The 27,965-nt window shown below is 37.7% G+C and overlaps 1 protein-coding gene across 1 annotated transcript in view; it reads right to left on the reverse strand.

Annotated features, from left to right (window-relative positions):
* The window catches only part of LOC137401531 (protein N-lysine methyltransferase METTL21D-like), a 36,106-nt gene extending 12,982 nt beyond the window's left edge, over positions 1-23,124 (reverse strand). Inside the window, exon 1 of the mRNA XM_068087931.1 lies at positions 23,029-23,124. The gene's annotated coding sequence lies outside the window, so the exon portion shown is untranslated. The remainder of the gene's footprint in view (positions 1-23,028) is intronic.
* Between the last annotated feature and the right edge of the window lie 4,841 nt (positions 23,125-27,965).

Genomic DNA, 27,965 nt, shown 5'->3' on the forward strand with positions numbered 1-27,965 from the left:
ATTGTACCCTGTATTGTGGTACCGAAGAAAAGTGGAAAGTTACGTTTATGTATAGACTTTACAAGATTAAATAAAGCAGTAAAACGTGAATTCCATCCGTTGCCTAATGCCCAAGAAATATTTAGTGAATTGGGAAATTCTAAAATATTCAGCAAATTAGAGGCAAATTGCGGATACTGGCAGATGAAACTACATCATGATTCTCAAAGATTAACATCTTTCATTACTCCCTTTGGAAGATTCATATGTAAAAGACTACCGTTTGGTATCAGTTCCGCACCCGAAATATTCCAGCGCGAAATGCAAAAGATATTAGAGGGTGTTAGAAGGAATCGTTTGTGCCATTACTGTAACTGTACTGTGATCTGTTGGAATCATATTATTAACATTGCTGTATAGTAATATTATATTTGTAATTTGGCTTGTTGGAGCCTGTGAGTTTATTGCAGCCATATTGCTGCCATTTGTGTGTTTTCGGAGTTTTGTTGGAACCAGTAAAAACCAGAATTTATTATACATTTAATTTAAATAAATAAAAACATGGCAGATGCAAAAGATGATAGATTTGTGCAGCGATTGGATTTCAAAGATAGCAACAGGCTGTCAGCTAGCTGGAAAACTTTCAAATCACAGTTTGCAATAGTGAAAATTGCAAAACAATGCTCTAAAATTTCTGAGGAAGAAAAAGTGGCAAATCTACTCGTATTGATGGGATCAGATAGCGTCAAAATATATGACCAGTTTACATTCGACGAGTCAAAGAATGAAACTAAAAAGACATTAGATAATGTAGTTAAATTTTTTGATGCACATTTTGAACCAGTAAAGAATTTAATCTATGAGCGAGTCAAGTTTAATGACATGAAGCAAGGAAGTCTTTCAATACATCAGTTTATCACAGATGTTCAGACACAAGCCGACAACTGTGATTATGGAACAATGAAAGATGAGCTCATACGCGATAGGATTGTAGTAGGGGTCAATGACCACAAGCTACGGGAATATCTGATTGATATAGAGGATTTGACATTAGCCAAAGCTATCTAGAATGCTAAACAACATGTTACCCACCACTCCTCAGTGCTTCAATTGAGTACATCATCAGCCAGTGATAATGTAGATGAAATTAGATCTCGTTTTCCAAGGACCACAAATCAATACAAGAGTGAAACTTCTGTACAGAAACAAAAGTGTCCTTACTGTAGCAGAAGGCAGACACACACCAAGGAAAGATGTCCAGCAAAGAATGCAACATGCTTTGGGTGTAAGCTGAAAGGCCATTACAGTAAGTCAGCCGTCTGTAAAAGAAGACTGGGAAAAACTAGAGCTACTGATGAAGTTGTGGAGGAAAATGAAGTTGAGCTTGGGGGATTGTACTTGGGGTCTGAGTCAGAATGACTAGACATAGAGTATATAGGAAATAATGTAATAACGGAAACTCCTAAAGCTTGGTTGGTTAACACCAAAGTAAACTCAACACATGTAACATTTAAGCTTGACACAGGAGCTGCAGTGACAGCTATACCGGCGTCACTAAAGCATTGTGTGTCAGGAATACGAAATACAGATAAAACACTCAAAGGTGCCGGTAATTATAACTTGAAAGTTTTAGGATACTCAGAAGCAGTTATTTCGGCAGGAGACAATTCTGTAAGAAAAAATGTTTATATTGTTGACAAATTAGTGACACCATTGCTGGGCAAGCCAGCCATTGCAAATTTAGGGATTTTAACTTTTATGGACAATATACAAATAGGAATTGACTGGATATCGGAGTTCCCAGCTTTGTTTAAAGGCCTTGGAACCATGGAAACGGAAGCAAGAATTGTCTTAGATGACTCAGTAACACCCTTTGCGCAGAGTGTACCTCGAAGAGTAGCTGCTGCGAGAAGAGAACCTTTGCTTGAGGAATTACAAAGGATGGAAATGTTAGGAGTCATTGAGAAGATAGAAGAACTAACAGATTGGTGCGCTCCCTGTATTGTAGTACCGAAGAAAAGCGAAAAGTTACATTTATGTATAGACTTTACAAGATTAAATAAAGCAGTAAAACGTGAATTCCATCCGTTGCCTAATGCCCAAGAAACATTAAGTGAATTGGGAAACTCTAAAATATTCAGCAAATTAGACGCAAATTGCGGATACTGGCAGATGAAACTACATCATGATTCTCAAAGATTAACATCTTTCATTACTCCCTTTGGAAGATTCATATGTAAAAGACTACCGTTTGGTATCAGTTCCGCACCCGAAATATTCCAGCGCGAAATGCAAAAGATATTAGAGGGTGTAGAAGGAATCGTTTGTCAAATGGATGACATGTTAGTGCATGAATCAGATCAATATCAGCATGACGAAAGATTGAGAGAAGTTTTGAGGAAACTTCAAATAGCAGGAGTAACGCTGAATGACTCGAAATGTGAATTCAATAATAAGAGATTGACATTCTTAGGTCATGTGATTGACGAAGCTGGTATACATGCAGATCCAGAAAAGTCTAGAGCGATACTTAGCTTTCCAACATCGACAAGCAGAACAGAGCTACGACATTTTTTTGGTATTGTAAATTACCTAGGAAAGTTTTCACCACTTCTTGCTACAAAGACTAATCATTTGCGGCAGCTACTTGGCAAGGATGCAGACTGGAGATAGGGTTTTGAACAAGCAAAACAATTTACAGAGCTAAAAGATATTTTAGCCTCTACTCCTGTCCTGACGCCTTATAGTGTGAGTGCCGAGACTATGATTAGCGCAGATGCCTCTGCGTATGGTATTGGAGCAGCCATATTACAGAGAGTAAAAGGAGAGTGGAAACCTGTGGCGTATGCTTCTAGGGCATTAACAGCAGCTGAGAAGAGGTACGCGCAAATAGAAAAGGAAGCACTTGCTATATGTTGGTCATGTGATAAATTTCACTACTATGTAGCTGGAAAAGAAATAACAATTGAAACGGATCACAGACCTTTACTGGCAATTCTGGGAGAGAAACTGGCTAAGCTTCCGATTAGAGTGCAACGGTTCAGACTGAAAATGATGAACTATACATATAAAATAATATACACTCCAGGAAGTAAGCTGGTACTAGCAGATGCTCTGTCTAGGTTTCCGGTACAGGAGTTAAAGGACTCCAGTATAGAGGAGTTGAAGGACTCCAGTGTAGTCTTAGAGTTGATGGACTCTCTGGAAATTTCATCAGGAAGATTAAACAGGATCAAAGCAGCCATGCTAGAGGATGAAATAGGAACACTGCTGAAACAATTTACTATAAGAGGTTGGCCATCGAGTAAAGATGTGCCAGAAGAAGTAAAATCCTTTTATACATTCAGAGAATACCTAACATGTATTGACGAGATTTTATTTTACATGAACAGAGTCTTTATTCCAGAGATGGAAAGAGAGAAAGTTCTGAGAGAAATACATGAAGGACATCAAGGAGAAACTAAGTGCATACGCAGAGCATCTGAAGTTGTCTGGTGGCCAGGTATGTCTCGAGATATAAGAGACTTAGTAAAAGAATGTATTAAATGTGAGGAGTTTCGTAGGAAACCAAAGGAGCCTCTTATAACAACCCCGCTTCCAGAGAAACCGTGGTGGAGAATCGCTGTAGATCTTTTTGAAAAAGACGAAGAAAACTATTTGGTAACTGTAGATTACTATAGTAGGTACATATCAGTACATGAGTTGAAGGACTCAACTGAGGCCAAAGTAATAGTTGCTGAATTAGAGAAATTAATCTGTATGATTGGTGTTCCAAACACCATAGTAAGCGGCAATGGGCCACAGTTTATAGCTGATTGCTTTAAGAAATTTGTGACAAAATGGGATATTGACCATGTCACAAGTTCACCAAAATATCCACAGAGTAATGGGGAAGCAGAAAGAGCAGTGTAGACGGTGAAAAATTTGATGAGGAAAAATCTCAATCTTCAAGCTGCTCTCTGTGCATATCGAGATACGCCTCTTGCTAACGGATACTCTCCATCACAACTCCTATTTAATAGACCCATGAATTCAATGGGTATTATGTCCGGAAAACAAGTTGATGTTGGCAGGCTGAGGACCTCTGAGAAAGACCAGAGAATCAAACAATCATTTAACTATAACCTCAGACATGCAGTTAGAGAAAGAAGTCCTATAGCAGTTGGACAGGCAGTTGTAGTTAGAGAGCCACAGAAGAGACCTGCGCCAGCTACTGTCATTGCTACACAAGGGCGTGAAGTGGTGGTGGCAAACCAACAACATAATTTAATTAAAAGAAATAGGTCTCAAGTTGCACGTGCTACGCCTCAAACTAAAGAGACAAGTTCGGACCATCCTGATAATGCAATATGGGAAAATCCATCAGAAAATCCAGAAATTTCAACGGAAGTAAGACAACAGCCAGAGGTTATACCACCAGTACAGCCAGAAGTACAACCCAATGTAGAAGAAACACATAGCAGGAGCATAGTTCATAAGAAGAGAGCGCCTGCTGTGGAAGCTCAACATCCCACAGAAAGTCGAAGTCCTGTGATTACGGAAACAAATGTCAAGAAAACTAGGTCAGGTAGAATTTCAAAACCAGTTAAAAAACTTAACTTATAATTAGTTCTATTAATACTATGTATGTTTTAGATGAAGACTTATGTAATCGGTAATTCAATTGTTCGAGGATTGTTGGATCCTGAATGGGTGACAGTTACACTAACAGGATCAGATTGGTATGATATAGTTATACATGTATTTGAAAATAGTGGAAAATATGAAAATTCAATAATCTATATACATATTGGGCCTGTACGTTTTTCGGAGCTGGTGGAAAAACAGGGATATTCAGAATGTTGTCTACGGAGTCGGAGGACTCTATCAAATGTCTCAACAATATTTGAGGACTGGATCCGATATTTGACAGCGTATAGGATACACCCTGTGATTTGTACAGTGTACCCTATGTGTTTTAAACGTTATAATAGACATAGAGGAGTGATCCTAACTTCCAGACTAAGGTCATTATTCAAGTCTTCAACAAGAAAGATAAAAGGAATGTCAGAAATAGAGAACAAGGACATTGTAGACTTCAATATGGACAATGATATGGTAACCCCATATCTACATAGGAAAGTTTACACCAGGAGACGTGGAAGGTATGTCTTCAGAGATGATCTTCTAACAGATGGTTTACACCCAAGTGCTCGAATTGTAGATGACTGGAAGATGGAAATTTGTTGAGTTAACCAGATAAATATAGAAACACTGGGCAGTCATAGGGAAGTGCGACGTCGTCGGATGTCAGTATAATTGATGTGTAGGCATCAATATCATGTTGTAAATATAGTGTGTAGGCACTAACTAACTGGTAAATAGTGTAAATAGTAGTTCGAATGTTCACAAACTGAACACGAAACAATAAGAAAAAAAAGGAGCGTGTATATTGTATATCTACATTTCATTTGTTTATTGTTGTGTTCGTTATATGGTATATTGTTAGTCCAGTCTCGTTTGACAGTAGTTAATTATTGACAATCATTAGTTAGTATAGTGTGTTGCACATGTTGAGATAAGATACTGCTGTTGGGTTGTGTTATGTTTGTTGCAGGTGTGTTGGCACCTGTGGGGGAGAAGAAATGGCTTAGAGGGAGGATGTAGAGTGGCGGATGTTACGTCATAGAGATATCGGAGGAATCTCGGATATACCGTTAGTCTCGGCTCTTGAATACTGGCGCTGGACCTGAATAGACGTGCTCCTGTAAACCTGTATATACACTAATAAAGGTAGAGATTACCCTATCATACAGTGCCAGCTGTCTATTATACATGCAAGAGAAGATACATGCAAGACATCAAAGAAGTTTAAAGTTTAAGGTGGGTGCTAGAAAATCAACTTGGTGACCAAGTATGGCGAAACAGTTCAAAGATATGTTGGAAAGAGTAAACTGTCCAGGGCACATTCCCAATGCCAGTAGAACCTCTGCAGCTTTCTAATCTGCCATACGGGCCACGGTAAAATTTCAAAGCAACCAATATCTATAGTGGTTGATTACAACATCAAATGAACAGAAGTTTGTTGCTTATCATCAGTACCAACTACTGCCACAATAGAAGTGTTAAATTTAGATACGTGGTTCAGGGCAAGGTTGATTGGGCTTGAAGAGAACTGTGGTTGAGAGAAGCTTCGAAAAGTTGTGATGACTAGAAAGAGCTACTGTGTGAGCTACTAGAAAGAGCTACTGTGTAAGCAACTAGAAAGATTACCACCGGCTCATTATTGCTACAGCATCCACATCTAACATTTATGGTCAAGATTTGGTTACCTTTTTGCTGCTTAGAAATTAGAGAGAATACAGTAGTACATGTGTAAACATAGTCGCATTTAAATTACATTATAATTGGAATAGATTGTCTGCTTCTATATTTACACATGTTGTTTTACCCCAATCATGGCATAATATAGGTCTCATGTCTAAAGGTTATTAATTAAGATAGATGTCAAATACAAAAATATTGTTAATCTAGTTTTATATATAGTACTTTATTGGCAATAATTTCATTTCACAAATAAAAATGTTTTTCAAATTAGGCCATACAACAATAGTAAAACAAAAAAAAGGAAAAAAGCAACAGTTAGCCTTTAAAATTGAATAAATAGTCTGACAAATAGTGTTTAAAATGCCTTTCTCTGCTAAGAGAACGGATATTTGGTGGAAGATTGTTAATTATTAAGGTTAAGATTATTAAGATTGTTAATATAGTTTTATAGCTTGGTCATCCTACATAGATGTTGGCATATACAACAGCCTCCAAGCATGATGGTTTGTAATTCTTTTCCACAAAGCTAAACATATCATAGAGGTCAAGTGATAAAGAAAACCTTTTTGACTTATGAGAATGCTAGTGTTGAGCTGAGCATTAAATTACAGGCAGTCCTTGTCCAAAAACTGAGCTGTTGCATGGGCAAATGGAGGTTCAGTAAAAAAGATTAAGGTCAAAACTGACCAGCTATTTGTCAAATTCAGAGACTATTAGTCGAAATTGGAGACTATTGAAAAGAGTTGCATTATAACACTATCATTTTGCTACAATTGCTAAAAACGCACATCTAGCTATAGCAACAGAATTACGTCATCTCCAGAGATTTAACTATGTATATAGCCTGTGGAACAAACAAACATGCATGTCAGTAGAGTTGCAGTAACTTTTTTATATCTGATATCAACTATGTACAGATAGAAATGAAAGGAATAGCAATTTACACTACTATTGCAACTCTTGTAGCAGATTATATAGAAAAACATTCCCACACCACAACATCTGCAGGCTCTGGATTTGAGGCAAATCATCCTTAAAATCAACTTCCAGACTTGAACCCACCTATGCCACGACTAGAACATTGAGAATTTTGCATAAAAAATGGTGCATAGCAATTGGAGCATAGCATCTCTTCTATTCTGGAGTTCTGTGATGAGTTTATAAATATTTAATATGGCGCAGCCGGCAGGATTGCCAATGCATTTTAGTGTGATAGTGCTATTTAATTGCAGCGGTGTTTCTAAAACCTGTGTGGTGTTCGTGTTGTGTTTTGTTACACATCAATTATGACGTTTAATTGTAATGAGTTCCCTTTGTTAAAATTAGATAATGGTGATAGTAATGATTCAGGGAAAAATGGCTAGTTTTCAAATTGTGGTAGAATTAGTTGGTATGAAATTGGTTAAGGATGAGGTCAGCAATGGAAAGTTTCTTGCGTTATGTTATGTTCCTGTGTGAATAATAACACAAGATGTGGTTTATTCACTCTCATAGTATGTATTGCACTGTTGCCTTCCAGACCTAGTTTATATAACCATTAGCTATAGTTATTTAATAAATAGCTAAACAAAAGCTTGTATTAAAATATTTAGCAATATTAGAATAAATAACGCAAAGTTAGCTTGATTTAAGCTTTATGATGGCAATCTAAGACGTTATTACATGCAGTAGGTAGTGGTGGTAGAGATGCTCTAAGCTCTATTGGTTTTCATATGCAAAATTAAAATTGTACTAATGAGGAAGTTATGGCTCATTTAGTTACTACTTATGGTACTGAGGCTACCGTGTATGTAAAAAGGATGAAGTTCATTACTGTTACGCAAACAGCCGATGAACAAAAATGTGAATATTCACTACTAGTTGAAAACTCAGTAGAAATGTTAATTTTGTAGGTAATAATGATGTAAGAAAAGAATTTGCTTTTGCAATAATTGTCAATGGCTTGGGAAGCGGTTCACTAAGTAGACAGTTAATACAACAGACAAAATTAGATAGGAAAACTTTAACTGATACTTTGATGGCCCGAAAACTTCCAAGAGAGTCTGATGCCATATTAGAAGGCGCTGAGTCTAAGGCTAGCGATATTAGCGTTTCAAAAATGATGACAAAAGCTCCTAAAAGTAGTACACTACAGTAGTGACACTACAGGTTATGGCGGAGAGGTGGAGGACGACCCATACATGGATACGGGTTAGACCAGAGGAGGTCAACTCCTGAACTAGGAGAATCATTTTTAGATGATGAAAAGTTTCTGTGAGGTTATAGGAGAGAACCTGAGGGTTTGCAACAACTCTCCAAAACGAGGTTAAATTTTATGCTCGTCGGTCATGTTAGGCCTGACGCCTATTTAACCAACTTGAAAAGAAAGGGCACGGTTATATATGTGTGCGTCTACCTCATGCCCGTTCGTATTACAGAAACTTAAGTTACATGTGCCAGCCTGACATTGAAAAGTCACACCACAAGCACGTGGACCTATAGGAGGCAACCATGTGGACGGCTATGGAGGATCGCATCTCTTTTACCTTGAGAATATCATTTACTTCAAGTTCAAATTGCAGCCTCTTGAAAAGCCAACTGTAAGATCTTAGTTACATTAATCAACAAGATAAATTGATTAAAACAATCAATAAACAAGATCAGACCTTATCGAAGGGCTAGTAGGAATAACTACTTGAAGCAGCCCATCCATGTTCGATAAACTGAGCCATTCCTAATCGTTGTAGAATAATTGGTAGGATAATCCAATTCTAACAATTACCAACACAACACGTTCAACAAATAAAATTTTGCATAGCAACTTAGACCTTCGATCAACGGAACATACAATATGCTATACATGTGTACATTATTAAAACAGATTATATTATTAGTATATAATATATCGCATAATTTTATAAACAAAAGTTGCATGTGTATCAAAATTGTGTATTTTCATGGTATGGAATTATAGCATAGCATATGTTCAACTGTTAGAGATAGAACACAATTATAAAGCTAAACTAACACTAGGTTAAACATAAATTTAGCTAACAGGTAACAACTTACTATTAATATTATAATTAATAACAATTTGTTCAATATTGTATAAAACTAAATAGCTGTAGTTTTGACTAAGAATCTACATTTTTGACCACAACTACACTTCAACAAAAGGCTTCAATGGCCTTTCGGCAAATGTGCATTTTGGCCCAAAGAATTTCAGCAAAAATCCCCATAAACCGTTGCATGCAGTTTATAGTCTGGTTTCCAAACACCATCAAATGTGAACAAGTGGCAGAAAATGGAGTCTATAGAAGCTTACCGCTTTATCACTTACCACTTACATGTTTGGCCCAGTAATTACTAATCCGGTTCACTATCGCTGCTTTAGTTGATAAGCTGGAAATAACTAGCCAAATAATGGTGGGTAGAATTACAAAAATAATATTGTTCTTACATTATGAACAATTCGCCAAATCAGCTACTGCTATTATATAATTGTAGACCCAAATCAAGGACATTGTTAATAGTGTACTTGGGTTATTTAGGTGCATTCATAGCAGTTGGGTCATTAGCCTGTTTCCGGTAATGTTCAGCTGAGGCTGTCGTTGATGCTAATAGTAGCAGTAAATATTTTATATCTATATATATATTTCTCAAAGTATGTGGATCTGTCTGACATTCCGGCTATAGATATAGCGCACGCTGATTATTTTACCAATGCGGCCACGCATTACGATGCCCCTGTTAAGAAATATTTTTTGTAAGGTTTTATAACTATATCTGGGGTCAAGGCCACTCCTTCTCACGCGGACAATTACATCATCTCCGTGGAAAAAGCCTCGACATTATCTCTCCGTTCAGTCAGACAAAAACAGTACGATATCTCATTTTTACCGGTATCGGGAGGTATCAGTATCGTCGTATTCAAAGTTTTGATGGATAACTTCTGGTGGAACAGTAACCTTTTTTATACACATACACAATCCTATGCAAGAATTGTTATAATTAATTCTACATATTCAGGATTTTCATTTTGCTTTTTCAGTTCGTATTAATTGTATCATTACCAAATCATCTTTTATTGTAATCGTAGCAAAACCGACTTAACTTCGCTATTACTTGCTAATTATTTCACATTTAAACCTTTTCGTAGTTGCTTTATTTTTTTTTAATTATTTGACCTGCACAAAAAACGTTTCTCATGATATATAGTTTGAAAGTTAGAATGGCAAATGTTGTTATATGTTAAAGCACATAAATTACATAATTTTTTATTGTATATTTCAATACATCAGAGTCTTGGCTTTCGAATGAGCTATTGTTTGTCATGGTGAGACAGACATTGGTTGGTGTTTATAGGATTTCCCCAGAGCTCTACCGCAGAAATGTTTACTGGCATAGGCTCAGAAATTGTGAAGTCACAATTTTCATATGCGGTGTTGCGTGCTCTTACCGCCTATTTTATTGCTTACCGCTTATATTTCGCTGTCTCAGTTCTCAAATCAGTTAACTGCGAAAACAAAAAAATTGAGATATTTGCATTTTTTGGGTGTTTACAGGGTTACAAACGTATGGACAAATTTTCTTTGCCAAGGTTTTGTTTTTCTCTGAGATATCAGTCATACAAATCAGCTAAGTGGTTTTATTCCACAATCTTGTTAGAGCTCAAACCCCTCAACTGGTTTGTTCAATGCAGACTATATACAGGGTGCCCGTAAAATCCTGACACAACTTAAAAAATTCATTACTAAACGGTTAAGATGATTTGTTTTATTTTTATCAGTTATAGGTAAAGTTTTTTTTTACTGAGGAAATTCCCTTTTCCTTTGTAGTCTTGGTTTCAGACAAAAGCCATTCTTAGGTGGAAAAGGAGTAAAGCTATTCTTAGGCAAACAGTGAAAGCAGTAGATCATTCCAGATGCAAGTTCAAATGCTAACAAAAATTAACTCAACAAGATTGAGACAAAATTTATGATTCATTCTGGAAACAAGAATGGAATGGCCTACAGAACTTTTTTCCAACCACCACTATAAATAGAACAAACCAACTCTAGAAAGCGAAAAGACTACAAAGGTACCAAAACATGCTTCATCAAATATTACTTGCCTGTTCATGGACATGACATTCAGGTCTGCAAAAACTTTTATGTAAAACATTACATATTGATAAATCAAGAGGATTCGGTTTTCATGGCAAAAAAGAGATCCAGTCACAAATTTACCTGATGCTAGTGAATACAAACGACCATTTAATGGTACAAAAAATTCTGTAATTACTCTTTAAGACATAGAAAAACACATCAAAAGTTTTCCAAAGGTGGAATCGGATTACTATCGAGCAGATTCCAAGAAAGATTATTTGGACCCAGATCTATCAATAGCTGAAATGTACAAGCTGTATTATCAAAAACAAATAAACAATCAAAAAGATCTAGGCCTGGAGTGGAAAAGCAGAAAAGTTTTTAATGAGAGGTTAAAATAGACTTTCATAAACTCAAGAAGGATCAACGCGACAGGTGCGAATTATATGAGTAAAAGAAAGCCCATGGCTCTATAAACGAAGAAGAGAAAAAAGAGTAACAACCTTACAGGAAACTGGTTATAGCAATCAGCGAGAAGAAAGGGACATATCAAAAACTAGCTGAGACAAACACATTGGTGATATCCTTTGACTTAGAGAACATATTTGCATTGACAAAATGCCAGGTTTTCTTTTTGTTTTTACAAGAGAAAGCTCATAACATATAATTTTATAGAGATTATTCAGAGTATTAAGAAAACATACTGTAGCATTTTGAGTGAGACCCTGTCAGGTCAAAGTGGGAATGTGATAGCAAATGCGCTGATTGCTATTTTAGAGAAAGCAATGTCTGACCATCCCAGCACTCAAAATATTATCTTTTGGTCTGATAGCTGCATCCCACAGAACAGAAACAGTGTCATGTATTATGCTTTGCAACAGTTTGTGCAAAATCATGACACACTAGTGTAGATAACGCAGAAATATTGCGAGTCTGGACACAGCTCAATACAGAAAATCGATTTTGGTCATAGTGTGATCGAAAAAGCTTCACACCACATGACATCTACAGTCCACTCTCCCTCATTCGCCACCTACTCAATGTAAAACCAAACAATAAAAAACTATGAAAGGCCATCTTTGGAAACAAAGCACATCAAAAAGTATAGTGAAATGACAAAAACAGGACATTACAATCTGGTACGCTACACAAAGGTAAATAAGCTTGTTAACCGTGCAGCTAAACCTCAAAATGTTTCTCATCATAAGCACTGGAATAAGCCTACTCTAAAATTGAGTTTTGTTATAAGTCATGAGGATCCTCATCTGAGATCAGATTAGCCAATGCTCCAGAAAACAAAAGGGTGATAACGTTAGCTGAAGCAAAAGTGAGAGATGTCGAGTCAATGCTTCCTTTTATGGCAGAAGCAGACAAATCATACATGAAATCACTCCTAAAATAGACTCAGTTTACTATCATAAACTTGTGCTTATATACTTTACTGTTGTAAAACTATCTGGTTGTTCATATAGAGAAAGCAAATACCATATTTGTACGCTATAAACCAATGTAATTTTATGCACTTGTGTATCCTCAGTCAGATTGTTATGCTTCAATGATATACCAGTTGGCTGCTTTGTGCTCTAACTTCTAAACTAGTTTGTGAACAAACCAGTCAACTGGAATTATGAAAATGAGTTTTAGCCAAAATGAATACTGATAGGATAAAAATATTTTATTTATTCATTATCATTTTTGTCAGGATATTGTTTACTAGATTTTTAATAGAGATGCCCCGATTCTAACTTCACCAACCGATTCAGATACCGATCCGATATACCGATTCTTATTGAAAAATAATCCGATTCAAATCTTTTGTGTTGCATAGACAATTGTTAATTCTATTATACAAATATAATGTACAAGAAAATATAAATATTGATGCATTTATTTGTTTGTATTTATGGAAAAAAGATATACATGTCTCGTATATAAATGTATATTCACATACTGACATACCGTGCATTAGTAACAAAACCACAGGTGTCCTTTAGCAGGATATTGCCTAAGCCGAGGCCGGGCCGTAGTCTACACACACAAAAAACAACAAAGGTCCACGTAGTTATGGGCAAAAACAAAAGTATCCACCCAAATATCTCACCAATCCGATAAGCAGCACACACAAAAACTAAACCAATCGACAGAGCCACCCATCATGTCAAAATATTCCAAGTTTCAAGTCATGTTTTGCACAACTTACCTCATGCTTTCTCAAAACTTGTCCCAAAGTCCCTATTAATTTGAGAGTGTCCGATTGCTGTTTTAGAAATGGTCGCCGCTAGCCTAACCTAACGTCCTGATTCAACATCTCACTAACTATCGGGGCATTGCTAAAAGAGGGAATCAAAAAGTTCGGGAGCATTCAGCAATGCCCCGATAGTTACTGAGATGTTGAATTAGGACGTTAGGCTAGGCTAGCGGCGACTATTTCTAAAACAGCAATTGGACAGTCTCAAATTAATAGGGACTTTAGGACAAGTTTTGAGAAACCGTAAGGTGAGTTGTGCAAGACATGACTTGAAACTTGGAATATTTTGACATGATGGGTGGTTCTGTCGATTGGTTTAGTTTTTGTGTGTGCGGCTCATCGGATTGGTGAGATATTTGGGTGGATACTTTTGTTTTTGCTCATAACTACGTGGGCCTTTGTTCTTTTTCTGTGTGTGTAGACGACGGCCCGGCCTCGGCTTTGGCAATATCCCGCCAAAGGAAACCTGTGAACAAAATAGTCCATGTTTCTTGTAATCTGCTATTAATAATGGTAATTACTGTTAGTGGTACAGCTTTCTCTGTGATAATGAAGTCTGTCTTCTACTGCTGAACTAACTGATGCACCTGTACAAGTTTAGAGCAAATAAATGTTTCTCTAAATTACCATTAGTGATTCAATTACCTCAGTGAGACGTCCTCATTTTCCATCACTAGCGGTATAGCCAGTCGTACTGAAGAAGGATTCACTTGCCACAGATGATGGAGGACAGGCTAAATACCGATAAGCCACTGAGGTTATTTTATGCAATGCACTCGATACATCATATCATCAGGATCAAGAGAGATAAATAACTTTATGCATCGACTGCTCAAATTACTTTCGTAATGCTAGTACATGGAAACATTACACCGCATTCTTGTTTTCCATCATGGGTCTCTTGATCGTGATTGGCTACAATAAATCATATCGCTGTAATTGGGAAATACTGCACTTGGTGATTACGTCCTGACTAAAGCCAAAGGATTCCTCAGCAGTGTTGATGTTTATCAGGCTATAGACATGAAATAGATTGTGTGACACGCCTGGAATTCATTAGGTAAAAGTAAGGAACTTGCAGCTGATGATTTTTTATTAGTGTAGCAGGCTAAAATACGGTTTTCTGCGATATAGTTGATCTGCAAAAAGTATCTGAAGTTTCCGATTTTTTAAGAAAAGATCGGCCGATACCGATTCAGATACTTAACACCCATATCGACACCGATACCGATTCCGATATTGAAACCGAGGCAACTGCAATTTTTAAAATTCTAACTAATATTAAAATGGAATTACAGAAGACCAAAACTTGTAATCCATTTTGTGAATTTAGCTTTGTGTCCCACATGACTGGTTTGAGAACTCAGCCAGCGATTTATCAACTTAGCCTGTCTTGACAAACTGTTGTTTTTGCGGAGTTGTCCCCCAGTCGAGCGGGCGTGCAACACAACAGCTTGTCACAAGACGTACTGCACCTGATGCATCAGCTGTCCTTATAGGCAGTTGTTCTCTTCCGTCTGCGGCTTGGTTGCGATGTTATGTCAGTCGCTCCATTGGTAAACCACGAATTTCGCGCAAAAAATTGTCTAGAAAAAACAAGATTATAACGTTTAACCAGCCACCAGTTTCTGCGGTAAACTTTAGTAGAACTTGAGAACTTAGGCAACAACAGCGACTAAACATGTCGTTATTTGTGCGCTCAGTCAGTTTTATTTGTTCTTATAGATTTTATTTTCAATTTATTTTATTCTTAAATTTTACTAAAGTTTACCGCAGAGACTGGTCGCTGGTTAAACGTTATCTTTTTATTTTTTCTACATAGATTTTTGCACGAAATTCGTTATGATTACCAATGAAGCGACCGACATAACTTCGCAACCAAGCCGCATAGATGGAAGAGAACAACTCTCTATAAGTGCAGCTGATGCATCAGGTGCAGCACGTCTTGTGACAAGCTGTTGTGTTGCTCACCCGCTCAACGGGGGAACAACTCAGCAAAAACAACAGTTTGTCAAGACAGGCTATTATCAACTACGATAATGACGCTAGTGTCAGGCGAAGATAGGACAACTCCAGAGAACCAATGAAGATGACAAAGGAATCAGTGTCATTAGCTCTCCATGTACAGAATATTTCTATGATAAATAACTCAGATTCCAAGCACCATACTATGTTTTCCCGATGATATTATGCACTATTCCTCTCATTTTATTGTGACGTTGAGGGGCACGACTGAGACTAATTAGTTTCAAGGATTGCGCGATCTTGCGAAAGTGCGATTGACATATAGTCCTAGGGCCACGCAGCCGCAGGTGACAATTTAATCGATGTGATTTCATTACCTTTATCAACGACAGTACATTTATTGAAGCATAATTAATTAACCCAGAACATGTGTTTGTATTGGTCGGGCGTTAGCACGATCCTGGGCATTGTTGATTATCTAGAATCCTAGTTTATTATTAGCGCTCTCTGGGTTTAACAGCACCGATTGTCACAGAAAAGCGCAGCTTCAATGGCAGCAAAAGGGATTGACTACCTAAGGCTAAATAATAATTGTGACATCACATTTTGAGAACCTGAACCAAGTGTGTTTTTTGCAGGACATACTTTTGACACCCTGTTTTTCATAGTTCTATTATTCTTTGTGTATTGAATATAAGCTCATTCGAAAGCCAAGACTCTGATGTATTGAAATATATAATAAAAAAATTATGTAATTTATGTGCTTTAAATACAAATCAATTTTCTGACCAAAAACTTTTTTATTACCCAGGCACACCGGATAGCGCTGCTAATCTTACCGAAATTTGAGTCTCACCTTTTTGCTATCACGGGTTACATAATTCTTTACAATCCAGTATCACATTTTCATAAGTCTTACTAATGGAAGAAAAACCCATAATCAACGCTTTGGGACCAATGGAACACTATTTACATAGGGCCTACAAGGTCCATTGCACACCAATAGAAGTCATCGCAAAAACTTGCATTGCATTGTTGACTCATGCAAATACAACACTACGTGCTGGAAAAGGTTTGCTAGTGAGCAAAATTATCAATCGAAGTGCTTCTCAAGCTGCAAGGAATCTCACACCACATGAAGAAACCAAGGTGAGAAAATAGCAAACTCATTTACTCTATCCTTCAATTAATAATCAAATGCTTACTCGATCAAGAAAACAGAAGAAATATTTTTATCAAACTATTGACCTGCCACAACCATGTACCTTGTTTGATTATTGTTTGTGGGTGTCTACTGCAGTAAACAGTATGATTTGAATATAATCATTACAGGTAGGTTGCTTGAAGCTGTCAGTTTGGAAAGGAATCAGCTATGACAGCAAAAGAAGTCAACAACTATCACTCCTGTACAAAAATATACTTTCATACAGTTCATATGCACACTGTTTCTACCACAATTGAAATCAGTAAGTTGAGCCCACAATACTGTATGAGCTGTATAGAAGAAAATTGAATCTTTCAAAAACTTTTTTCCCCATGAGAAGTACAATCTGGTGTTTTGTGCTTGAGTTAAAACAAACATATTATGATAATTTGCTGATGTTTTGTTCAGATGCGATAGGTAAGTTTTACAACTAAATCATTAACTTTTTTATTGATTGTATCTAGTTGAAGTGTGAATGTATTTGCACAATGCTTGTAGGCATTTTTAGGTAAAGTAGAGTGAGTCTCATAAACCACATATTCAGAGAAGAACATGAATAACTTTCTCAGCAATAATCCTCTCTAAAATTCTCATTCGCTTAGAAAAACCCTGTCTTATAGTCAGAATCACTCCTATTCTTTACAAACAATGGAGTCTCAAAAACATTATGCCGCCATAATTGGTTATTTAGTAAAAATATTTCTTCTTGGATAGGTTGCAACACACAAGGACGCCAAATGGATATGAATAATACCATTTGCAAGATAGTCAAGATAACTGTGATAATGGTCATGATGAGAAGATCAATCTTATTTCAAACATCTTTCTGAAAACTCTTTATAAACCAAATAAAAAGTTTCCAGAGAAAAGTTTTCAGAAACTTTTGGCTTCTGCAATGTTTAACAAGCATGTTTAAACATGCCCTGTTTAACGTTGCAGGAGCCAACAGTTTGTTGTAGATACAAATTATTGTCAAATAGCAGGATGTCATGGTTGTTGTTTGTTTTGAATAAATGGTATCGGCGATGAAGTCAAATAGACAAATTAAGGGTTATTAACAGTGTCAAACTATATCTTACACAGAAACCTATAATCACTGTTATAGTGCAAACGTCGTGGGTAGCCACGTCTACACCTAGAAACAACAGTTATCAGCAACAATATCGTATGACGAACCTAATTGGTTATTCATCAGTCTGTGCGTACTATTTAACTCCCGTTTACTTTCTTACATCTGCTGATTTGCTCTTGAGGCTTTCAATCACAGATATTTACTAAGTCACAAATAGTTTTTCTATGCATAATTTTCTAATTTACGCTCTTTCTCTTCCTCTTTCGGACACACTAAAGCAGGAACAAGTGGTGCGCGTCATAAATTAAAGTCATTAGCCAGCATTTATCAGTAGCGTCTTACTATGTCACGACTATATGTTATAGCAGCATGTTAGAAGCATCAGTATGTTACAAAAGCAGTTAGCAAGCAATCTTTGATTTATGTTCTCTGACAGTTGGTAGTAAGAAGCTGTTATGATACACCGATTTGTTGGCGAGTATTGTAGGAGGTTCTCCCCTTGCCTCAGCCCTAGTTGTCACCATTTCAGTAGGGTGGTCTTGTATAAGTTCATCATATGAGCTTGATAAAGCCTTATTGTGCTATATTCGTGTTATCTTACACTGCATTGTATAATACTAGGAGTTGTGTACCTCCGGTTTTTGTGTTAAAAGGACGTCATGTATATACAGACAGTTGCGCTCGTGACAACGGCAATGGCTACTTCTTTATTATCAGTGTTCACGTCCTGAATAAATAATCTCCTATCATCTAACTAGTAACAACTACACATGGTGGCAGCAGTGTTTGTATCATGTCTGACGAAGAGGGGGAAGCCGGTGATGCTGATGAACGAACGGTGGAGCCATTAAGAGTGCATTATTCTGCACCCAAGCTGTACCCGCCTGACAAATTTGACTTTGCAGAACCTGCCGGTTGGACGAGATGGTATAGTAGATGGAGGAGGTGTAGAGAAGCGAGCGGTTTGGATACTAGTCCTCAGCATGAACAGATTAACACTCTTATTTATATGTTAGGGGAGCAAGCAGAAGATGTAGTGCTTAGCCGTGGAATAGAAGAAACTGACTACGATTCTGTGATTGATGCATTCAATGAATACTTAGTTAGGAGTTAGGAGAAATCTCATTGTTGAGAGAGCTAAATTCAACAAACTGACACAAGGTAGTGATTCTATAGATGTGTTTATTCACAATCTATATCGCCAAGCCGAGTTTTGTGACTATAGAGATCTACGGGAAGAGCTAATACGTGACAGATTAGTAGTGGGCGTTACTGAAGACAAGTTGAGTGAAAAACTACAAGCCGATGCAGATCTGACGTTAGATGACGCAGTGATGATAGCTAGATGCTTTGAATCAGCTAAACAAGCATAGTCAGTAGTCAGGGGATCAGCTGTAGATGTACATGCCAACAAATTCAGTTCACGACAGCCACAACATAGCCGAAAGAATGACACATCTAGCTCAAACCGAAACTCTTACTTAAAAGGACACAAATCATCGAATACTGGTAATGTTAGACACAGGCCGACAACCCAAGGACACGCCAATAGCTTTGACAACACTTCTGCAAATTATAGGGTTGCCTCATCTATCCCTAAAGACCGATGTCAATGCTGTGGAAAAGCCCCACATTCCAGAGACTCCTGCCCAGCATTGAGATCTACATGTACTGCATGCGGCAAGAGAGGCCATTGGAAGCAAATGTGCTTCTCTGGAAAATCTGGGACTGAAGTCGAGTTGTTTACTGGAAAAATCAAGAACAGCGATAGAAATGGTAGTAAACCATGGATGGCCAAACTAGCCATTGACATACAGGGACATACCAATACAACAACATTTAAACTAGATTCTGGTGCTGCAGCAACTGTGTGTGGACCAAATGCTATATCCGCTCCATTGCAGCCCAATACTAAGAGACTACGAGGTCCTGGTAACTTAGAAATACCTTGTGTTGGTCAAACTGATGCAATTCTTACACACGGTAACAAATCTATATCAGAAACAATTTACGTTGTGCATAATCAAGATGTGAACCTATTGAGCAAATTTGCATGTCAAAGTCTTGGTTTGCTTGCCTGTAATGTTGATAATGTTGATGTGAAATCAGACTGACTGACGATGCCAAGCCGTACAGTGTATTCGTGTCATGAGCCGTACCCTTTCCATTACTTGACAAAACTAAGTTAGAGTTAGAGCGTATGAAATCTTTAGGTGTTATTGTAGAAGCGAAACAGCCTGCGGAATGATGTGCACCGATGGTCATTGTACCTAAACAGGAGAGTGTTCGTATTTGCACAAACTTTACACAGCTAAATAAGTACGTACAACGTGAAGTTTTTCCCATGGCAACCGTCGAGGACAGTCTGTCAAAAGTTAATGGTGGTCACATATTTTCAAAACTAGATGCCAACTGCGGATTTTGGCAAATACCATTGTCTGCCAAATCCCAACATCTCACCACTTTCTTGACACCATTTGGACGTTTCTACTACCGTAAATTGCCATTTGGACTAAAATCAGCTCCAGAAATATTCTGCAGAGAAATGACAAAAAATATTAGAAGATATCGCAGGTGTCGTAGTACATATAGATGATGTATTAGTGATGGGTAATGACGAGAGAGAGCATAACCCCCGTTTATCGCAAGTGCTACGCCGCATGCACGACGCTGGTCTAATGTTAAATCATGCCAAGTGTGCTCTAAAGAAAACATCAGTAGAGTATTTAGGGTATCGCATTGACGCTAGTAGTATTCACGCAGGTGAAAGAATATCTGCATTGCTTGACTTTCCGACACCAACGCGTGTACGTGATGTTAGGAGCTTCCTACGCATAGTCAACCAATATGGCAAGTCTAGTTCTGCTGTAGCTCATATCAGCCAACCGCTCCGAGAGCTCTTGTGAAAAAAAGAGTTGTTGGATATGGAATGATTCCCAGCAAAAAGCGTTTGATGGTCTGAAAGAGGAGTTTAAATCTACACCGATTCTTGCCCCGCGTGACCCAGATAAAGAGACATATTTGTCAACGGATGCGTCCGATTACGAGTTAGGAGCTGTCTTGAGTCAAAAACAGTCAGATGGCACCGGTCGACTAGTAGCTGCCGCAAGCCGATCTCTGTCCAAAACTGAACGTAAATATGCCGTAATAGAGAAGGAGGCATTGGGAGTTACTTGGGCCGCAGAAAGGTTTGCTCGATATATCATTGGTATACTTGACCTTACTATAATAGAGACTGACCACAAGCCTTTAGTGTCACTGCTTGGAGATCAGGAAATCAGTAAACTGCCAGCTCGAATACAACGATTCAGGCTAAAACTAATACGTTTCAAATACCAGATAAAGCATATTCCCAGTAAGGAGAATGTTTCTGCTGATGCAGTGTTGAGATACCCGTGCGCCATTCCCACAGAGAATGATACTCTATTTGTAGAGGAAGTAGATACGTATTCTCGTCAAGCTATGCTCATGCCAAGTACAGATATGCATGTCGAAAAGCTTAGGCTGTCTCAAGAAGCGGACGAAGTGATATGCCAGGTCAAGAAGTATGTAACCTCTGGGTGGCCACACTATTTGTCCAGTATCGATTCCATAATCAAACCATACTTTGAAAACAGAGGGTATATTACGCTGTGCAATGATTTGTTGACTTAACAGAGCCGCATAATTATTCCACAAACAGAACGTCTGGAAACTTAAGCCAACCTGCATGAAGGGCATTTAGGATTAAATAAATGTACCGAGAGAGCACGTCGATGCGTTTGGTGGCTAAATGTGGCAAGAGAGATAGAGTAAATGATTAATAACTGCAGGGTATGTAAAGAGACCGCTCCTGTCACTAAAAAACCTTTACTACCTACAGCCACTCCTAGCCCACCATGGCAGATAGTAGGCACCGACTTATTTTATCACAATAGAAAGCCATATCTACTCGTGACTGACTACTACTCTCGATACTCAGAGGCAGCCCTACTACCCAATGAAAGCAGCAAACGTGTAATCAACCAGATGAAAAGCATTTTTGTCAGGCACGGAGTACCCGAAATGGTTCTGTCTGATAATGGACCACAATATTCTTCACAAGATTTTAGAGACTTTGCAAAAACCTACAAGTTTCAAAGTGTAACTTCATCGCCTATGTATCCCAGAGCCAACGGTGCTGCAGAACGAATGGTTGAGACTATACAGTCCATACTTCAGAAATCTGAAGATTTGTACCTAGGACTTCTAGCTTATCGTACACCGCCGATACATGGAGGAAGATCACCCGCTGAGTTGCTAATTAACCGTAGTCTTCGTACACAGGTTGCTCAAATTCACTATCACACAACCAGCCAGGTAGATCACAAAGCATTCCAGTCTGTCAATGAGGAATACAAGGTGAAAATGAAAGAGCGACATGACCGATCACAACAGGTTAAAGAGTTGCCTACCTTACGAAAAGGTAGCACCTTATTTGTACGTGATTTACAACGATATGGACAAGTGAAGGAGGTGTTACCTAACCGCATGTACATAGTATCTGCAGGTAGCGAAATTCGCCGAAACCGAACAGCACTTATTGACTCTCCGCCCAATACTGACAATTCAATACCTGACAATCCGGATTCACACAGTTCTCTGTCAAGTTGTGCCCAAAGTATGGATAGCACGCCTACGACTTCGAGACCTCGTCGTACAATCAAACCATTACATCAACTGATTGAAGAATGCTAGGCATCGCCAGTCAGTCAGATTATAGCTTAAATATGTTATTCATTCTGTAGCTAGTTGCTTACAGTACGCAGTGCATTTCTCTTGCTAGTCATGTTAGTTATATCACTTTGTTACTCATGTTTGGTTTTACTCATTTTACAGGCATAATCTGTTTTACTCATTGCCTCAAACATACTTAGGAAAAGAGATGTGCTGTGTTCGTGTTATGTTACACTGCATTGTATAATACTAGGAGTTGTGTACCTCCGGTTTTTGTGTTAAAAGGACGTCATGTAAATACAGACAGTTACGCTCGTGACAACGGCAATGGCTACTTCTTTATTATCAGTGTTCACGTCCTGAATAAATAATCTTCTACTATCTAACTAGTAACAACTACACACTTATGGTTTTCTTCATTAGACAAAATGCGGTATAAAAGAGTTTGTCTTATTTTCGAACGTCTATCTGCAAGTGTGTCAAACGCTTTTACCGTATACTTTGTGAAGGTTTGAATGATGCAGATTATTCATACAATAAATACACCAAAAGATGTATTGTTAGGCAGTCTATTTACGTAGTATAAAAATTATAATTTATGGCATAATGCCTTTAAACCATTTAGCGATTTAAATTTGTTAAGGTCGTGATTAATTAATGACCTTGACATAGAAATATGTTTTTGTCACTATTATAGAGATGGCCTAACGGAACAACTCTGCTACGCTTGAGGGTTAGCCCATAGAGTTATCTCCCCCACAAGTCCACTCTACCCCACTCGTATAAATTTAATGTAATTCTCACCTGCTTTATCCAGCTTTATGCACTCACCGTAATTACCAAGACCATCTGTACTGCCTTGAGCTCAGACACCAATATAGCCTGAGCCTAACAAATCCCATAATACAACAGAGCGACCGACATAACATCGCAACCAAGTCGCATAGATGGAAGAAAACAACTCCCTATAAGTGCAGCTGATGCATCGGTGCAGTAGGTCTTGTGACTGTGTGACAAGCTGTTGTGTTGCTCGCCCGCGCGACGGGGGACAACTCCGCTAAAACAACAGTTTGTCAAGACAGGCTATTGAGGGTGGGCCCATTATATATGAGCAATCTTTCTTGTGGTAATCAATAGTCATATTTTACAATATGTTTTCCACAAGGTACCACGGCAAGTAAACTAACTAAAAAGCGGTGTACAACAAAAAAATAAAAAGGACCGCAAAGAAACTATAGTCTAACTAAAAAACTAGTGAGTATTCTAACTAATATAATAATATTAGAACTGAATGCATAAAATATGTAAAACGCAAGCTTGAGGATTGATATGAGTATTGTTCAAACAAAAAGTGGACAAATAATAGCTCAGTGAAAATAGTATACATATCTATGACAACAGTTTTCTAGTTATGAAAACAAAGTGTAATATAAAATGGTTAAAATAGGTAAGGCTATATGGTGAATGGTATTATTGGTCAGAGGATAGTTGGTGTAGTTTGAGTTTTGTTTTGAACTTAAACCCATTGAACTTAAAACCCCAGGGGTTTTGAGTTCAATGGGTGGCCCAATCTTGATCCACTTTTTGTTGACACACTTTGATCTCATCCTTTTGTTGGAGAAACGACGTCACCATTCTAAACCGTAAGTTGCATGTTTGTTTTCTGTTTGTTTAAACTTGATATCCAAATCCAGAAAGCTTCAATACATGTTCTAGATACTGCAGAATGTGTTTAATACACTTGATAACACACTTGATCTCCTGTATACTAACAATGCTGCATGTGTCACCGTTACAGACATTATTATGCCTGGGCTTAGTAATCATTTTATGGTCACAGCTGCGATTTGCATTTCAGTGCAGAATTCTAAAATTTGTAAAACTAGTTATGAATTAACAATTTGTATTTTTTGTGAAGCGGATGTTGAAGCTTTTGAAAATGATATGAAGTTGGTAGAACAACAACTGTCTACTATGGATGATGTGGAGGCGACGAGGATCTTTTTTTCTAGTTCATTTCAATCAGCTGTCGCATTACATTTACCCACTAAGACACTCTCAGCTCAAAACAGTCGGCCAAAATGGCTAAACAAGCATAGGGAAAAACTGCTGGCTAAACAACGAAGAACACATCTAAAATACAGGGCAACAGGGGATCCATTCTTTTTTTGTCGTTACCAGCAGGAGAGACAGGAAAATGAAAAGGTTTTGAAAAAAACTCAAGAAAGACTATCTCTTATATAAAGTCTGTAAGCCTCTTTAAAAAGTGTAACTGCAAACCTTTCTATAAGCATGTCAGACAGTCTCAAAATACCTCCAAATCCATCCTATTGTCATTGAATTTACCGAATGGTCTCACTACTAGTGATGAGAAAATGTGTGCAGAAACTTTAAACTCTTTTTTTCATGAGCAGTTCTGCCAAGACGAGCTAATATCAAATCCCCCCTTGATGGACGTACCGCAAAAAACTATGGAAGTTACAGAGAAAGGAGTAAGAACACTCATCAAAAATTTGAAAAATAATAAATCTCCTGGACCAGATAATGTAAGAAAGTGTGAGATGCTAATAGCCCCAGACATTACTGCACAGTGTCTATCACACATATTCTAAGTTTTCATTGATAGTGGCAAGCTGCCCAATTGGTGGAAGTCTGCTCATGTCACCCCAATTCACAACAAAGGTCCAATTGATGAAACATCAAATTTTAGACCAATCTCCCGCACTAGCATTTTTTGTAAAATGCCAGAGCTTATTGTTCTCCACTATCTAAATGTTGTTCTTGATAACGTTCTGCATAATCGCCAGCATGGTTTCTGCTCAGGTCGCTCATGTGAGACACAGCAGCTGCTGTGCTCTACGTATTATGACTTAGTTAAGACTGCTGAGACTCGGTCCTGTACCCATACTGTTGCCCTTGATTTCAAAAAGGCGTTTGGTAAAGTGCCACACCGACTGCTTATGCTTAAAATACGACAAGTCGAATTACTTCATCCCCAAATAGCAAATTGGGTTCAAGATTTTCTAACAAACCGCAACCAAGCTGTAGTGCTTTGAGGAACATCATCTTCTCAGCTCCCAGTAACTACAGGAGTGCCGCAGGGCTCTGTCCTGAGACCCACACTGTATCTTATCTATATCTACAATCTGCCTGTAGCTGTGGACTGCAAAGTCAGTCTGTACGCGGATGATACACTGCTTTACTCAGAAGTAAATTTTGCATAAGACCAAAGAAATTCTCAACCTGATATTAATGCAGTTTATGATTGGTCAACTAAATGGAAAATGCCCTTCAACTCAGCCAAGTGTGAACTGATAATATTTGGAAACTTGGAGCAACAACTGCCACAATATTTACTGGGTGATGGGACTCTTACATGTGTTGATACCATAAAATATCTTGGTGTCACCTTACAGTCCAACCTACACTTTGATGCACACATTACTGAGAAAACCAACAAAGCTTCCAAGTTCTTGTATGCATCAAACACACTCTAGACGATGCACCATCAGTCTAAACAACTTGCTTATACAGCTTTGTGTCATCCTGTGCTGGAATATGCTTGTACAGTATGGGATCCGAGTGACAGACAGACAGTACACAGCTTGGAAATGGTTCAAAACCGAGCAACACGATTCATAGCCAATCTTAAAGGTAGAGAATGTGTCATCAACACCCCATGAAAAGCTAGGTTTACAATCGCTTGAATCCAGAAGAAGAAATTAAAGAGTAGCTTTACTGAAGTTACTTTACAGAAGCAAAACCAAAGTTTTGCTTCTGTAAAGTAGCAAAACTTTGCAGAAGCAAAAATGCTGGCTAAACAACAAAAAACACATCTAAAATACAGGGGAACAGGGGATCCATTCTTTTTCTTCAACAGGTGACTTTCTGAAGCCCCAGGGGCCTTGAGAAAGTGCCCCAGGGGCACTTTCTCAAGGCCCCTGGGGCTAATTACAAGTGTACTATTACTATCAAGTAAGAGTAAGTAATAGTTATACACATTAGACAATGAATTATGGCAATGACGATTAGAGTATATATCATTGCCAAAATCTATCAGTTCCATCTGCCTTCCATTCACTAATCTGATAAGTGGATTTACTGATGCTGCTGCCATTTCATTATTATTATATTACAGATTATGATTATTATTACTTATCACTACTACGACTACTAATCTACTAGTACTACTTGAGTACTAATTATTACACACTCACCCATTGTTACCACTGCTGACTACTATCACTTCCTCCTCTCGACCACTCCCACCACTACTACCATTTTTTATTACTACACAGTAGTTTTAGTAAACAATTCACTTGGAGTGAACCTTTGTGACTCGGCACTTTTACCCATGACGCTGAAGCGACTGGGTCAGGATAAAACCTGCAACCAATACCGAGTACTTGTGTAAAGTTAAAAATAGTAACACATGTTTTGTTAAGACGCCTATCACATCATTTAAAAACGTATGTGAAATGTTTCTAAAACCTGTGGTGAGATTTGTCAAGGGCTTTAAAAAAGTTGCTGCCACAGCCAAATGCAGCACAAAAGTTTGGCATGGTTTTGGTTAAAACAACATGCTGCAATTCAAATGATATCATCAATGAAGTAGAGAGCAAAACTAGACTGGTCTGTTTTAAAAATTTTTACAACTGCCCAACCTTTGGAGAAGATATTGTGTGGAAGGAGAAGATGTATCTGCTCTCAACTATGTAAAGAGGAAATTGCGAGCACACGCCTGAAATTGGTAAAAAAAGAACATACTGTTGATTGTCACTAATTCACACTATAATTTTGGATAGCTGCATGCTCATGTTGTCTACAAAAATCTTTTGTTTCTTTTTTGGCAAGCAACTAATTTCATCCAGATGTGGGAAAAAATTGAGAAGCAGACAAATGTGACAATTTCATTTACTGCCATTATTGTCATCACCTTTTATCATTTAGTTATTATTATCATCACATTTTTGTTATCAATAGCACAATAAGTGACACAAGTAATATTTCTTCCAACTAATAAACGGCATCTGTCGCCTGTCATCTGTAGCTGAAAAAAGTAAGACAAAAGTAGTTTGCAACAAAGCAGAGATCACATATTACTCTTGCTATCAATCGTTTAAAACATAGCTACAATAACAACAATATTAATTAGTGTTCTGATTGGTGAGAGTCGAGCAACACGCTATAAATAATTCAATAAATACATGAAATATTTTTTTTAATAATAATAATTATTATTATTGAATCGTTATTTGAGAAACAACAACTACTAAAACTACTCCATAGTAATAAAAATAGTAGTAGTAGTGAGAGCGGTTGAGAGGAGTAAATGGTGGTCAGCAGTGGTAACAATGGATGAATGTGTAATAATTAATACTAAAGTAATACTAGTAGACTAGTAGTCGTATTAGTAGTAAGTAATAATAA

This window comes from Watersipora subatra, chromosome 8 (assembly GCF_963576615.1).
Source record: "Watersipora subatra chromosome 8, tzWatSuba1.1, whole genome shotgun sequence".
Lineage (NCBI taxonomy): Eukaryota > Metazoa > Bryozoa > Gymnolaemata > Cheilostomatida > Watersiporidae > Watersipora > Watersipora subatra.